Raw genomic sequence first — 12,567 nt, forward strand, 5'->3', positions numbered from 1 at the left:
CAGAGAAAAGAGGCGACCAAGTCAAGCCAAAGCGCACAGTCCAGCTCGATGTGCGGCCACGCTGCCTGCCTGCATGCAACCGTCAGCTCCAGCGATCGTGCAGTGAGCTAAAGCCCTTTTGTTTGGATACACTACCGCCTGCTTAGCGAGCTGTGAAAGCCTCTTAATAGAAACCTACCTAGCACTAAACAAAGCCAGCAAAGGTGACATGCATGCAGTAGCCAATGCTCGACTTTGCAGGCCGAGCGCAGCTCCTGCATGCTGCCTTCATCATTCGCATTGCCGCTCCAGGTTTCAGTCCCTACTCCATACAGATCAAGTGCGGCAAACGGCCTTGGAATAACCTCGCCGGCGGACCGGCCGGTCGGTCTCCAGCTCCAAGACAGCGAAGAGAGATTGCATTGCATGCGGCCATGGCAGTACCCGTGCGTGCAGAGAAATGTTCACATTGTTGTTGCTCGCATGCATGGGTTTTGTTCTGCCCGCTGGCGAACAAGAATGCATTCAACTTTGCGCATGGCCCGACAAAAAGAAAGTATTGAGAGCAGCATCGAGGCCGCTCGGCTTTGGTCGGCCCCTTTTGAGTATGCAAGGCGAGGAAGATGGTCGTCGTCGGACGGGAACAAAGGTACGCCCTGTCCGTGAAAGGAGACGCCGGATCTCTCTCTAAAACCGGGGGGCTCATCTCTCTTGATCGAACGAGAACAATACTGTCAACGCTTTTTTGGAACGACATTTTTCTAAGATCGCCATCATTGAAATTTGTATTATATCATGCACCAAGGCCATTAGTTACCAGATCTTGCAGCCTCGGTAAACATGTCGTGCATAGCTCGCTGCCAACACAAGGCATATAGTCACGCGGTACATATACAGCATCTTCATGGCCATGCATGTGCAAGTGCTGGATACCCGTACGCACGTACCACGTACCTGAAGCATGCATGCAAGTCCACTGCACAGCCGGCCGTGTACGTACGTCCTGATTAGCTGCACTGCCCATACCGTGGCCGCCAGCGGAATCTTTATTCTCGATTGTGCCCACACCGCACGTACGCACCAGTTGCCGGCCGGCTATAGTGGACGACTGGACGTAGTACTACCTACATGTCGGCTCGTCCGTTCGCACGTACGATTTCATGATCATGCCATGCCCTCGTGACCACCGGCCGGCACGTACCTACGTTGTACGTACTACCAGCAAGGCACTTCCACCGGTCATCGAGCTCTGCCATCTCGATGCCCGCCCCCACTATGAGCTCCGGAAGTACGCGCGTCTACTGGGTACGGTGGACGACATTAGACTTGTCTTAATTAGCTTTTTCTGAGCTTAAAAACCGGCCCGGTCGAGCAACGACGTACACGTAAGCACTAGCTAGCAAATCACAACACCTGCCTTGGGCACCCACTCCAAGTAATTACCTCGGGACGGACAGGCCAGGTGCATGCGACCTCTTGGTAGCCTGCCTGCTCTGCTCATTGCCGGTGGCGTCCATCAGCCATGCACACACCCATGTGAACAACTGAGCATTGGCGCTGGCCTGGGCTCGCCGGCGATAGAATCCACCGACCGTTGCTCGATCCTCGGTGGCGGCTCGTCGGCTCCAACGGCCGTGCACGCGCGCGTGCCGCCGCGAAGTACACGCACCACGTCAAGTGCCACCGGCCAAGCTGAGCCTATATGCATGCACCTGCGACTGCATCGACTTGCACACCCAGGCATGCCATGTGCCAGATTTCTACGAAATGCTGGCAGGAGCCTCACGGATGCACACCGTGCACGGGGGACAAAATTTCTGTTATGACCTTTTGGGCTAAATAAATCACGAATTGACTTGGTTTGTCAAAAAAATAAGTCCGGCTTTTTTCTGATCATGCCAGTTTACACTGAAACGGCCATGAGTTCCCGGCGTCTGCACCTGGCCCGTACGACCCGCTGTCCCATTGACCGGCTAATGTGGGCAGAGGGTTGAAACGCCATGATGCTTGGCGTCTTGCTCTGCTAAGTAAATCACGCCCGCGGGCCCAGCCCATCCATTCCCCTCTTCTCCCTGGAGGCGGCCACAAGAACAGGGAGTGCTCTCTCCCCCTCGCCCCACTTCTCCATCACACCAAATTCTCCCCTGATCTACTACATCTCCCCCTTAAATTTGTGGATATGAGCCTCCACTTTGTTGTTTTTGTTAGAACATCTCCTTTTGGTTGCATTATTCAACATTGGGTGATGTTAGTTGAGTAGATGTTTTGTGATAGTATAGATGATTTGTGATAGTAGATGATGTGTTGTTGAATATGTATGCAATTATATTTTGGTTTGGTCTATATGTAGATCATGCTATTGTTGTGGTATTTCTTTTTGCAAAATAGTTGATGAAATTTGACGGTTGTGTGTGACATGATTTGTAAAGATATTGGTTTGGAGACGCCAATGATCGTGGCGTTTCGGCATTTGCCACGTCGGCAGGTCAACGGGCCAGTGAATCGTGCGGGTCAGGGGCCAGACACCAAGAGTCACTGGCGTCTCCCATGTAAGCTGGACAACATGAATGTTGGCGTGACCAAAAAAGATTAGAGCAGAAATTTTGTCCGTGCACGGGATGCCGCATGTCGGGGTGACCGCCCAGCCTAGAAAGCAATTACCCGAGGGCAAGTGAGATCGCAAAGCCGAGCCGGAGCCGGTGGCCACGCTAGGGCCTTGCATCGTACGACAGGTAAGAGCATCTACAGTCGGATGCCTCAAACCATCCTCATATGTCCAGGTGGACGGTCCGGTCAGTGATCGGTCACAAAAAAATGACCCAGGTGGACGCCTTAAACGTGCCTCAAATGCCCGTCGTATCCAGCCCAAATGTAGGGCCGGCGGATATGGGGTCGCCCGAGCGCGCTTGCCACGTGGATCCACCCCACGCCGACCCGTCCGACCACACATATATTTCTCTCCATCCGCTCCCCGGATCAAACCCTATCCACTTCACTCCACTCCCCTTCGCCACCAAAGCTCCCGTCCGGCGATCTCCGGCATGGCGGGCGCAGCTGATCCGAGTCCTACAACTCCAGATCCATCGACCCCGAGCTCATCCCACGCGGCCCCGAGGAGGAGATGACCGCCTGGCTTGCGCTTCGGCATTCCTGGGAGGAGGCCGCCCGACGGCAACACTCGGACTCCTTGTGTTGGGAATCTATTGCGTCCGCCCAAATGGCACATGGATCCACTGCGACTTTGCGAGGTGTGCTGTCGTTGCCTCACCGGAGGCGGTGCGGACCATCTGGCGTCCGAACAGTGTGGCGGATGCGCAACCCCTCTGTTGGCGCACCGACCAAGGGATGATTGCATGGATGTCTGACGAGACCATGGCGCGGCGTGCCCGTCGTGTGAGCCAGCGGGGGCGGAAGACGGCGACACCCCTCACGACGGTGGACATTGGAGAGGCGGAGTCGCATTCTCCAGCGCCTCGAAGGCTGGCCTGCAACCTCGGGGCGCCGCAACCGCGTCTTGGTGGATGCAGCCTGTCTCTCCCAAGAATGCTTGTCGTGTCCGTCCGTCCAAGACGCAAACATGGCCGTGTCCATTCTCGATCGGCCTGGCCCATCTTCTTCCGCCACCGTGCCACAACACACCCCGAGCCTTTTCCTTTTCCTTTTATTCAGTTTGGTCACCGTACTAGTACTTTTTTTTTGAAAAAGGGGAGGCGCACGAAGTGCCGAATTTTCATTGAACCATACCTCAAGTACAAGATACACCGTGGATTACATAGCCGGTGGAACTGGCATGCTGAAACAGAGTATAGGACACCTGCTATTCCTATGAGGAAGGCTGTTACATGAAAAAAGACAGGTTAAAGACTTGTTGAAAACCTGATGAACACAATCTTTAGATCTCTGCTAAGGTGGTGTGATTGACCTGATGTACGTTTAACCTGTCTGTTTAAGCCTGAATCATCATGATGCAACCTGAAGATCTTTAGAAACCAACGCCTGAAGCTAGGAGATGAAAGCAACTAGGAATCCAGGAAACATTTCCAATAAGCATCAGAGAAACATGCTGGTACGTGCAATAGGAAGATCAGAGATGAAGTGTTGGTGCCTAGGAGGCTAGGAGGGCAACAGCACCAAGCCTGCACATTCAGGTCATGTTAAATACATAAAACGGCATGAATTACAAAGCCCTCAACATGAAAATGAAGAAATGATCGCACATAGGGGCAGCTGCTTTGCATATGAGGTGAATGTGTACAACCATGGACAGGTTCCAAGTTGGAGTTGAGAACCTAATGAGCACGGTTATGGGCAATTCCATTGATGTCTCTGGAAAAACGATGAGTCCTTTCAAGATCAGAAAACAGTGGTGAGCAGCCGTGTCCTGCTTCTGCTCTCTCTCTCTCTGTCTCTCCAGCGATCAGGACCAAGTGTGAAGCGTCCAGCAGCCACATGCCTACATGTACACTGCACGCACTCGCGAGTCAGCCAGAACTGAGCTGAAATTGCACCAAACGGCTCTCCCGCCTGACGAACGATTGCAGATTAAACACTCACTCACGTACCGCGGACCAAAACTCTTTCTAGTCTACTACTCCCACTCTCTCAGTTTACAGGGCGTGCGCGTACCCCTAAGTTGTCAATTTGACCAACTTAATACAAATCATATATTACAAAAAATATACCAATATAAACTTCAGATGTTTTATTTTCAAACGGTATAATTTTTGTGTTATATAGTTTACATTAGGATAATAAAATTGACAACCTAGATATACATGCAAGACTTATAAACTGAAACGGATGGAGTAGTTAAAAAACGGCAACACTGTGTTCTCGGATCCGGAATTACAAGCAACAGGAGACGTGAGTGGTTCGCTCCTTTCGGGGTTCTACAATTCAAACTATCCAGCGGTTACCTCTCTCTCCCTAATGACAGCTATCTAGTAGTAGTATATTACATCGATCATCGATCGACCTCTCCTCGCTTACAGGTTGGCCCCACCTTAGTATTGGACCCAATCCTTCCCGGTGTATCTCTCGGATGGCGCGTAGGATCTCTGTGACCTGCGGGTCTACCACCTTGCTCTTCTGGCTCGGCCCGAAGCACTAGTAGAAAAAGGGCCATTTGTCCCGGTTCATAAGGCCCATCTGTCCTGGTTGTGAAACTGGGCCTAAAGGGTCATTACTAATGCTCTAGGCCTTTAGTCCCGGTTCTTATACTAACCGGGACAGATGAGTCTCCACGTGGCCCGTGCGGCAAGCCCAAGCAGGAGGACCTTTGGTCCCGGTTTGTGGCACAAACCGGGACCAATAGGCATCCACGCGTCAGCAGCTTGCAGGAGCTGAGGTTTTTTTGAAAGGGGTTGGTTTAGGGGTTTTGGGGGTTTAATTTAGGTGTTTCGTATATTGTGTTATCTAGCTAATTAATAGAGAGAAGTGTCCTCTCTTATCTCCGTGCTTGGTCAACGTACGCTACGTATTATACGTATAGAGAGGACTCGACACGCTAGCTAGTAAGCAAATGAAGGAAACAGAAGATCGTCATGAACATATGCATGCAGAGAGAAGTGATATCGACCACCTCTCCTTCTCCGAGAGATTGGTCGAACAACAAGTTCTCGTATATCTATCCGACGCTACTGTCTACATATATACAATATAATTATCTCTTACAATATAATCTCCTAATTATATATGAACTCAGCGTCCACATGGTATTCTCCGTCTTTAGCGATCACGTGGTCAAGGAAGAATGCCGCCAATTCTTCTTGAATTGCTCGCATACGATCTGGTGGTAGGAGTTCATCCCGCATCTTAAAGATCTAATTTGAAGAAGGGGGTCAATACATATATATATGAATAAATGAAACTCAACACAAATGACGGTAATAAAATAAAATTGTGAATATTATTACTTACGCACTTCATATTGTTCGTCAGAGTAGCCCCGCTCGCAGGTCGTGTGGCGGATGGACTCGCAAACGTAGTATCCACAGTAATTATTCCCGGCTTCCTGCCATAACCACTTTACAAGAAATAGAGGTCAATTAATCAAATTGATAAGCAAGCATGCTATAAATGGTATTGATGAAACTAGCGATTGAATCACTAGGAGATGCGCGGAACATGCTAGTAGTACTTACTTTCGGGTGTCTAAATTGCAGCTTCTTCGGCAGTCCCGGAGCTTTTTTGGTGAATTTTCTCCAAACACTGCCAGACAAAGAAAACAATTACTTGTTATCAGGAAATGAACAAAGTTGCTGATATGGTGCGATAATGATTGATTTAACTTACTTCTCGAGCATTTCAGTCATGTCCGCATACTCCTTAGGATCTTTTCGTCTCGAGTCTAAGACGGTTACTAGTCCCCGCTCAAGCTTAATCTTTAGGAGAATATAGTGAAAGCTGCGCACGCATGCATAACTCATCAATTACATTACTATAACCTGGACTAATAAGGGAAACCGAATATGCACAAGACAGTAACACTCACTTGAAGTTGTAAGGAAAGAGTATTATATCTTTGTTTTCATTTATTACCAACGATCGTAGCAAGTTGGCCTCAGTATCTTCGGCATGAAATTTAACCTCATTTGCATCTATGAGATTTGTGTTAATGAACCCAATATCACCGATTTGTCTTTTCTTCAATTCGGCGATCTTCAACCTGCATAATATAGTGAGGATAATTAAAAATACATGCAATGAAAGAGCTGACCTATATATAGAGACTTAATGACAGAAATAGTACTACTTACAGACAGTAGCAAGTGACCGTTAATTTATCGAGGGCCATTTGATTGAAAAACTGGAAGAACTCCTCAAATGGAACATGCAACAGATCAATTCCAACGAGGTCATGCTCCTCTTTAACGAACAGCGTCAAAGTATTCGTCCCCCCAGACTCTCTGCAGGTTTTCATGTACCAATCATGGAATCTTCGTATCATTGTTGTTAGAGATTTTTCATCTTTGACGAGAGGCTTCCCGTACTCGTATCTGTGTTCGTCCACCTCCAAGAAATCATAATGCACTACAAAAAAAAGACACATCCGTGACATTTTGGCCCGAAAGAAAATTTTTCTGTCATACATATGACACTTCTATGACGATAATTGTGACAAAACCCGGTATCATCATAGATGTGGTGGGCTCCTACTTCTATGACAAAAATCATGACAGAAAATGCGCTTTTCGTCCTGGGCGGGCCGGAGACGCAGCTGCATGACATTCTTTGGGCCGTCCATGACGGAAAAAACCGTGGTAGAAGCGAGGGCGAGGAAAATTTCGGGAAGTTCCCGGTTACGGTGGGAGGTCGGTGGCCGAGCGATGCGCGTTTCTCTTGTACACGTACGCGCGTGTGTGCGAGGCGTTGGCTCTAACTGAACCCGAGCGAGGTGTTGGGCTCTAACTGAACCCGAGCGATTGCACTGCAGGCTACGCGTTACTGAACCCGAGCGATTCCTTCGCTAATGCTGCTAACTGAAGCCGATCGATGCTGCCTCTGGGATGAACAGTGAGCGTTGCGGGGGGTTTGGATGAACAGTGAGCGGTGGCGTTGCCTCTGGATGAACAGGACCCCGTGGTGTGGTGGTGGGCTGGATGAACAGTAGACAGTGGAGGGGTGCCCGTGGAGGGGTTGTTGAACAGGATCCCGTGGTGTGGAGGGCTGGATGAACAGTAGACGGTGGAGGGGTGCCCGTGGAGGGTGGTTGAACAGTAGCCGGTGGAGTAGCGCGCGGTGGAGGCTGGATGAACAGGAGCCCGTGGAGGCTGGAGTAGGTCAACGGTAGCCCGTGGAGGCTGGAGGAGGTCGACGGTGGAGATGAACAGTATCCCGTGGACTCCCGTTTTGCGGCACGCCACACCTCTCCCGATGAACAGGACCCCCGTTTCGACCGTAGGAGGTCCGTTTCGTCCGTTTTGCGGTACGCCACACCCCTTCCGATCAACAGGACCCCCGTTTCGACCGTAGGAGGTTCGTTTCGTCTTTTTTGCGGTACGCCACACCCCTCCCAATCAACCGGACCCCCCTTTCGACCGTAGGAGGTCCGTTTCCTCCGTTTTGCGGTACGCCACACCCCTCCCGATCAACAGGACCCCGTTCCGAACGTAGGAGGTCTGTTTCCTCCGTTGTGCGGTACGCCAGGCCTCGTTTCCATCGCCTGTTCCGTCCAAGCCCTCCCGATGAACACGACCACACATTCCGTTCCGACCCAGCCGGTTGGCTCCCACACGTTCCGTTGCCTCCCGATGAACACGACGCATTCCGTTGCCTCCCCATGAACACGACGCATTCCGTTGCCTCCCCATGAACACGACAACGACGATGTTTCTCCGTTCCGACCCAGCCATGTCAATGAGCCCTCGCAGTACGTATGCGCGAGTAGGCGTTCGAGACCCCGCCCGTATGTACACATACGTGGTCGTATTTTCTGTCTTGCACCCTGGCCGCTGTACGTACGTGTACATGCTACGTGCGCGCCTCTACTACGACACGTGCGCGCCTCTACATCCACCAGTATATATGTACGTACACGTTCGCGACTAGAATGACAACGCTACGTAAGCTTCGACCAGATGGGTCCCGACTGTCAGGCACTTCCTTGCGTGCGAAGATGTAGTTGGTGGGTCCCAGCAGTCAGGGGGTCGAATCGTTTTTTTTGCCCGGACGCACTTCCTTGCGTGCGAAGGTGTAGCTGGTGGGTCCCAGCAGTCAGGGGGGAAATGTTTTTTCGCGAAATACGGTGGCCCGTCCGGTGGGTCCCCGCTGTCAGGTGGAGGAATAATTATTTTGCGCGTAATAAGGAGGCACTTCCTTGCTGCGGCCGTGGACCCAGCTGTCAGCGCCTCCACGCACAGTACTCTTCCGATGGAAGTCGGTCGTTGACCACATTGACCACGCCGCGCCGAGAGCACCACGGCGGTGGACGACGGCGAGGCCTAGGAAGGGGACGACACGGAGGCAGGGAAGACTCGGCAGTTGTTTACCACGCGGAGGGGAGTACGACTGTACGAGGGTTTACTAGTTCGTTTGCCATCGCCGGAGAATAACAGCAGGTGTGGGTGAGTAGAGGGATGGCTAGGCCAGCGATGGGAGTACCGTGGGGCGGTGAGGCCTGCGCGGCAGCACAGCCGACCGCGGGGAGGAGGGAGCAGGCAGTCCCGCCGGCGCTTGTTTGAGCGGCTGCAGCAGGAAGAGCATAGATTGAAGAAGCACGACGGCCGTTGGATGGACATCCAACAGAGAGTGCTTGTGCGTCAACATTTCTTTTAGGAAAGCCTCAAATATGTGGAAAACGACATACAACCCATCTGCCATTATTTCTAATAATTTACAGCCCATTTGCTAATTCTTAAGGTTTTTTTGGAGCCCATATTCTTTTAGTTAGCATTACGGCCCATATTGTGGCCACGGTTAAAAAATTATACGAAATTTTGCATATTTTGGTGCGGTCCGAACTGTTTTTAATCCTTAAATTTCGACTCACATTCAAACTGATTTTATAAATAAATGTATATCAATATACAATCCAACAAATTCTCCACGCATAAAAATTAATGTAATTTAAAATTTTGAAATGAAAAAAAAAGATATTTGAAACTAATTGCCGGTTTGATGTGTTTTAAAAATGTACAGCCTATTTCTCATTACTGATGGGCCATTTTCTCGGCAGCCGAATGAAAGCTCTCCTCGTCTTGAAAGATTTGCAGCCCAACAGGCCTGACAAAGCGACTTACTTGGCAAATCACAAAAAAACTGGGCTGTGGCCGTGGACCCAGCTGTCAGCCTCTCCACGTACAGTACTCTTCCGATGGAAGTCGTTCCTTGACCACGTTGACCACGCCGCGCGGAGAGCACCACGGCGGTGGACGACGGCGAGGCCTAGGAAGGGGACGACGCGGAGCCGGGGAAGACGCGGCAGTGAAAGCCCGCGCAGAGAGGAGTACGAGGGCTAACTGGTTCGGCTGCGGTGTGAGGCTGCCGTCGCCGCAGGGCCTGGCCAGCGGTGGGAATAGTAGGGGGCGGTGAGGCCTCTGCGGCAGCACAGCCGGCCACGGGAGGCAGGAGTATGTGGCACGACCGACGTTGCTTTGGGCGGCTGGAGCAAGAAGACCAGAGGTTGAAGAAGCACTACGGCCGTTGGATGGACATCGTACGGTCACTGGAGCTAGAATCGTTCATATTGACTAAGTTGACAAGGCCCTTCGTCCCCGTGAACTTAGTAGGCCCACAAGTCGGCCTCCCACCAAGGTGGGTCCCAGCTAGCCGGGGGAGTATTCATTTTTTTGTGCGTAATAAGGAGGCACTTCCGATGGGTCTGAGCTGACAGCGGGGGGAACGTTTTTTCGCGAAATACGGTGGCCCGTCCGGTGGGTCCCAGCAGTCAGGGGAAAACGATTTTTTCGCAAAATACTGGTGGCCCGTCCGGTGGGTCCCCACTGTCAGGTGGAGGAATAATTATTTTCCGCGTAATAAGGAGGCACTTCCTTGCGGCTGCCGTGGACCCAGCTGTCAGCCTCTCCACGTACAGTACTCCTCCGATGGAAGTCGGTCGTTGACCACATTGACCACGCCACGCCGAGAGCACCACGGCGGTGGACGACGGCGAGGCCTAGGAAGGGGACGACGCGGAGCCGGGCAAGACGCGGCAGTGGATGCCCACGCAGAGAGGAGTACGAGCGTTCACTGGTTCGGCTGCGGTGTGAGGCTGCCGTCGCTGCAAAATAAAAGGGGGTGTGGGTGAGTGGAGGGATGCCCTGGCCAGCGGTGGGAGTAGTAGGGGGCGGTGAGGCCTCCGCGGCAATACAACCGACCACGGGAGGCAGGAGCAGGCGGCACGACCGGCGCTGCTTTGGGCGGCTGGAGCAAGAAGACCAGAGGTTGAAGAAGCACGACGGCCGTTGGATGGACAACGTACGGTCACTGCAGTTAGAATCATTTATATTGACTAAGTTGACAAAGCCCTTGGTACGTCAACTTTTTTTTGAATGCATGCAGATCAGCTTAGTAGGCCCACAGGTCAGCTTCCGAAACGGTGCGCCCCAGATGTTAGGGGGAGGAATCATTTTTTGGGCGGGTGAAGCTAGAATATCCGAGATTGAAGAAGAAGCACGGCATCCGTTGGATGGACATCCAACGGGCACTGCTGCTAGAACCGTGTGTTGACTATAAGTTGACAAAGCCTTGCATACGCGTCAACTCTGTTTTTTTAGGGGACGCGTCAACTTAGTAAGGCCAGAAGTGTGTGGCAGAGAACTTATAGCCCATTTGAGCTTTGTAAGAATGTGTAGCCCATTTTTGAATTCTAATGGAATTTACTACAGCCCATTTACAGTTTGTTAAAACTACAACCCATTTCAACGAACCGTTCAAAACAGAATTCAATAAAATTTCCCACATTTTGATGGGATCCGAAATATTTTTATACCGAAATTTCTAGTCAGATTAAATACAATTTCAATATAAATTTATATTAAGCAAAAGTCCAACGAAACATTGCGCTCGCAACAATTAATGAAATTAAAATTTTTAATATCCAAAAATAATATTTTACAAAGTAATCACGTGTTTGGTGCATTTTTTATAGTTACTGCCCAGTTTTTATAATTACATCCCATTTATTATTTCTTAAAGCCCATTTTCTTGTTAAGCCTAATGCATCCCTCCTAGGAAAGATTTGCAGCCCAGCGGGGCGGAGAAGAAGAACTTTACCTTGCCTGGGTATTCCTAAAAAAAAGTATAGCTGGGCTAGCCATTTTCAGCTTGAAAAAAATTAATATCTGGGCTGGATATCTGGCTTGGGCTAGATGGTCCACAGCCCGCCCAGTTAATACCTGCAGCGATGTTTTCCTTGTTGTTCAGAGGAGAAAAATTAATATCTGGGCTAAACATCGAAAAACTCTGCAGTGCTCACACCTCAAAAACACAAATACTGCTCTAGCTGCTTGGTCCAAGCTGTCGGCCGCTTCTTGTGCAATTCTCTCGTTTATTGACTACTACATAGGTTGACAATGGTGTGGGACCGTGATGTTAGGAAACCAGGACGAAGCAAAATAAATTATAGTTATATATATATATATATATATATATATATATATATATATATAAAATAAGGAGGCACTTGCGTACGTGAGGCTATGGACCTGGTGGGTCCCCATTGTCATCCTTTCCAAGTAAAGTCATCTCCTCGCCAGCGCGCGCTTTCCGCCCGAAACTGTCAGCGCGGCCCGCCTCGCTTCCCAGTGCAGGCGATTGCTCCGCCTTCAAACGACACAAGTGCCGTCCGTCCGTCCATCTGCCGCCCACATTAATGATACGCGGTTGCCGAGGCGGCTACCCCGGCGCCACACGTCCGTCCCTCCGCCCGCCCACCATTGCTATATAAACTGTTGCGCCAGCCATAGCCGCAGTCATCCGCATCCGTTCCCTTTCTCCTGTCCATACCACTACTGCCCACCATGGCTTCCTCGCGCTCCAGCGCTCTTTGGGACGGGCGGACGACGGACCACACGGAGATGGCAGCCATTGCTGCCGACCGGCAGGCAGCCGGAGGACGACGACGTCCCAATGGAGAACATGGTAGTC

Source organism: Triticum aestivum, chromosome 5D (assembly GCF_018294505.1).
Source record: "Triticum aestivum cultivar Chinese Spring chromosome 5D, IWGSC CS RefSeq v2.1, whole genome shotgun sequence".
NCBI lineage: Eukaryota > Viridiplantae > Streptophyta > Magnoliopsida > Poales > Poaceae > Triticum > Triticum aestivum.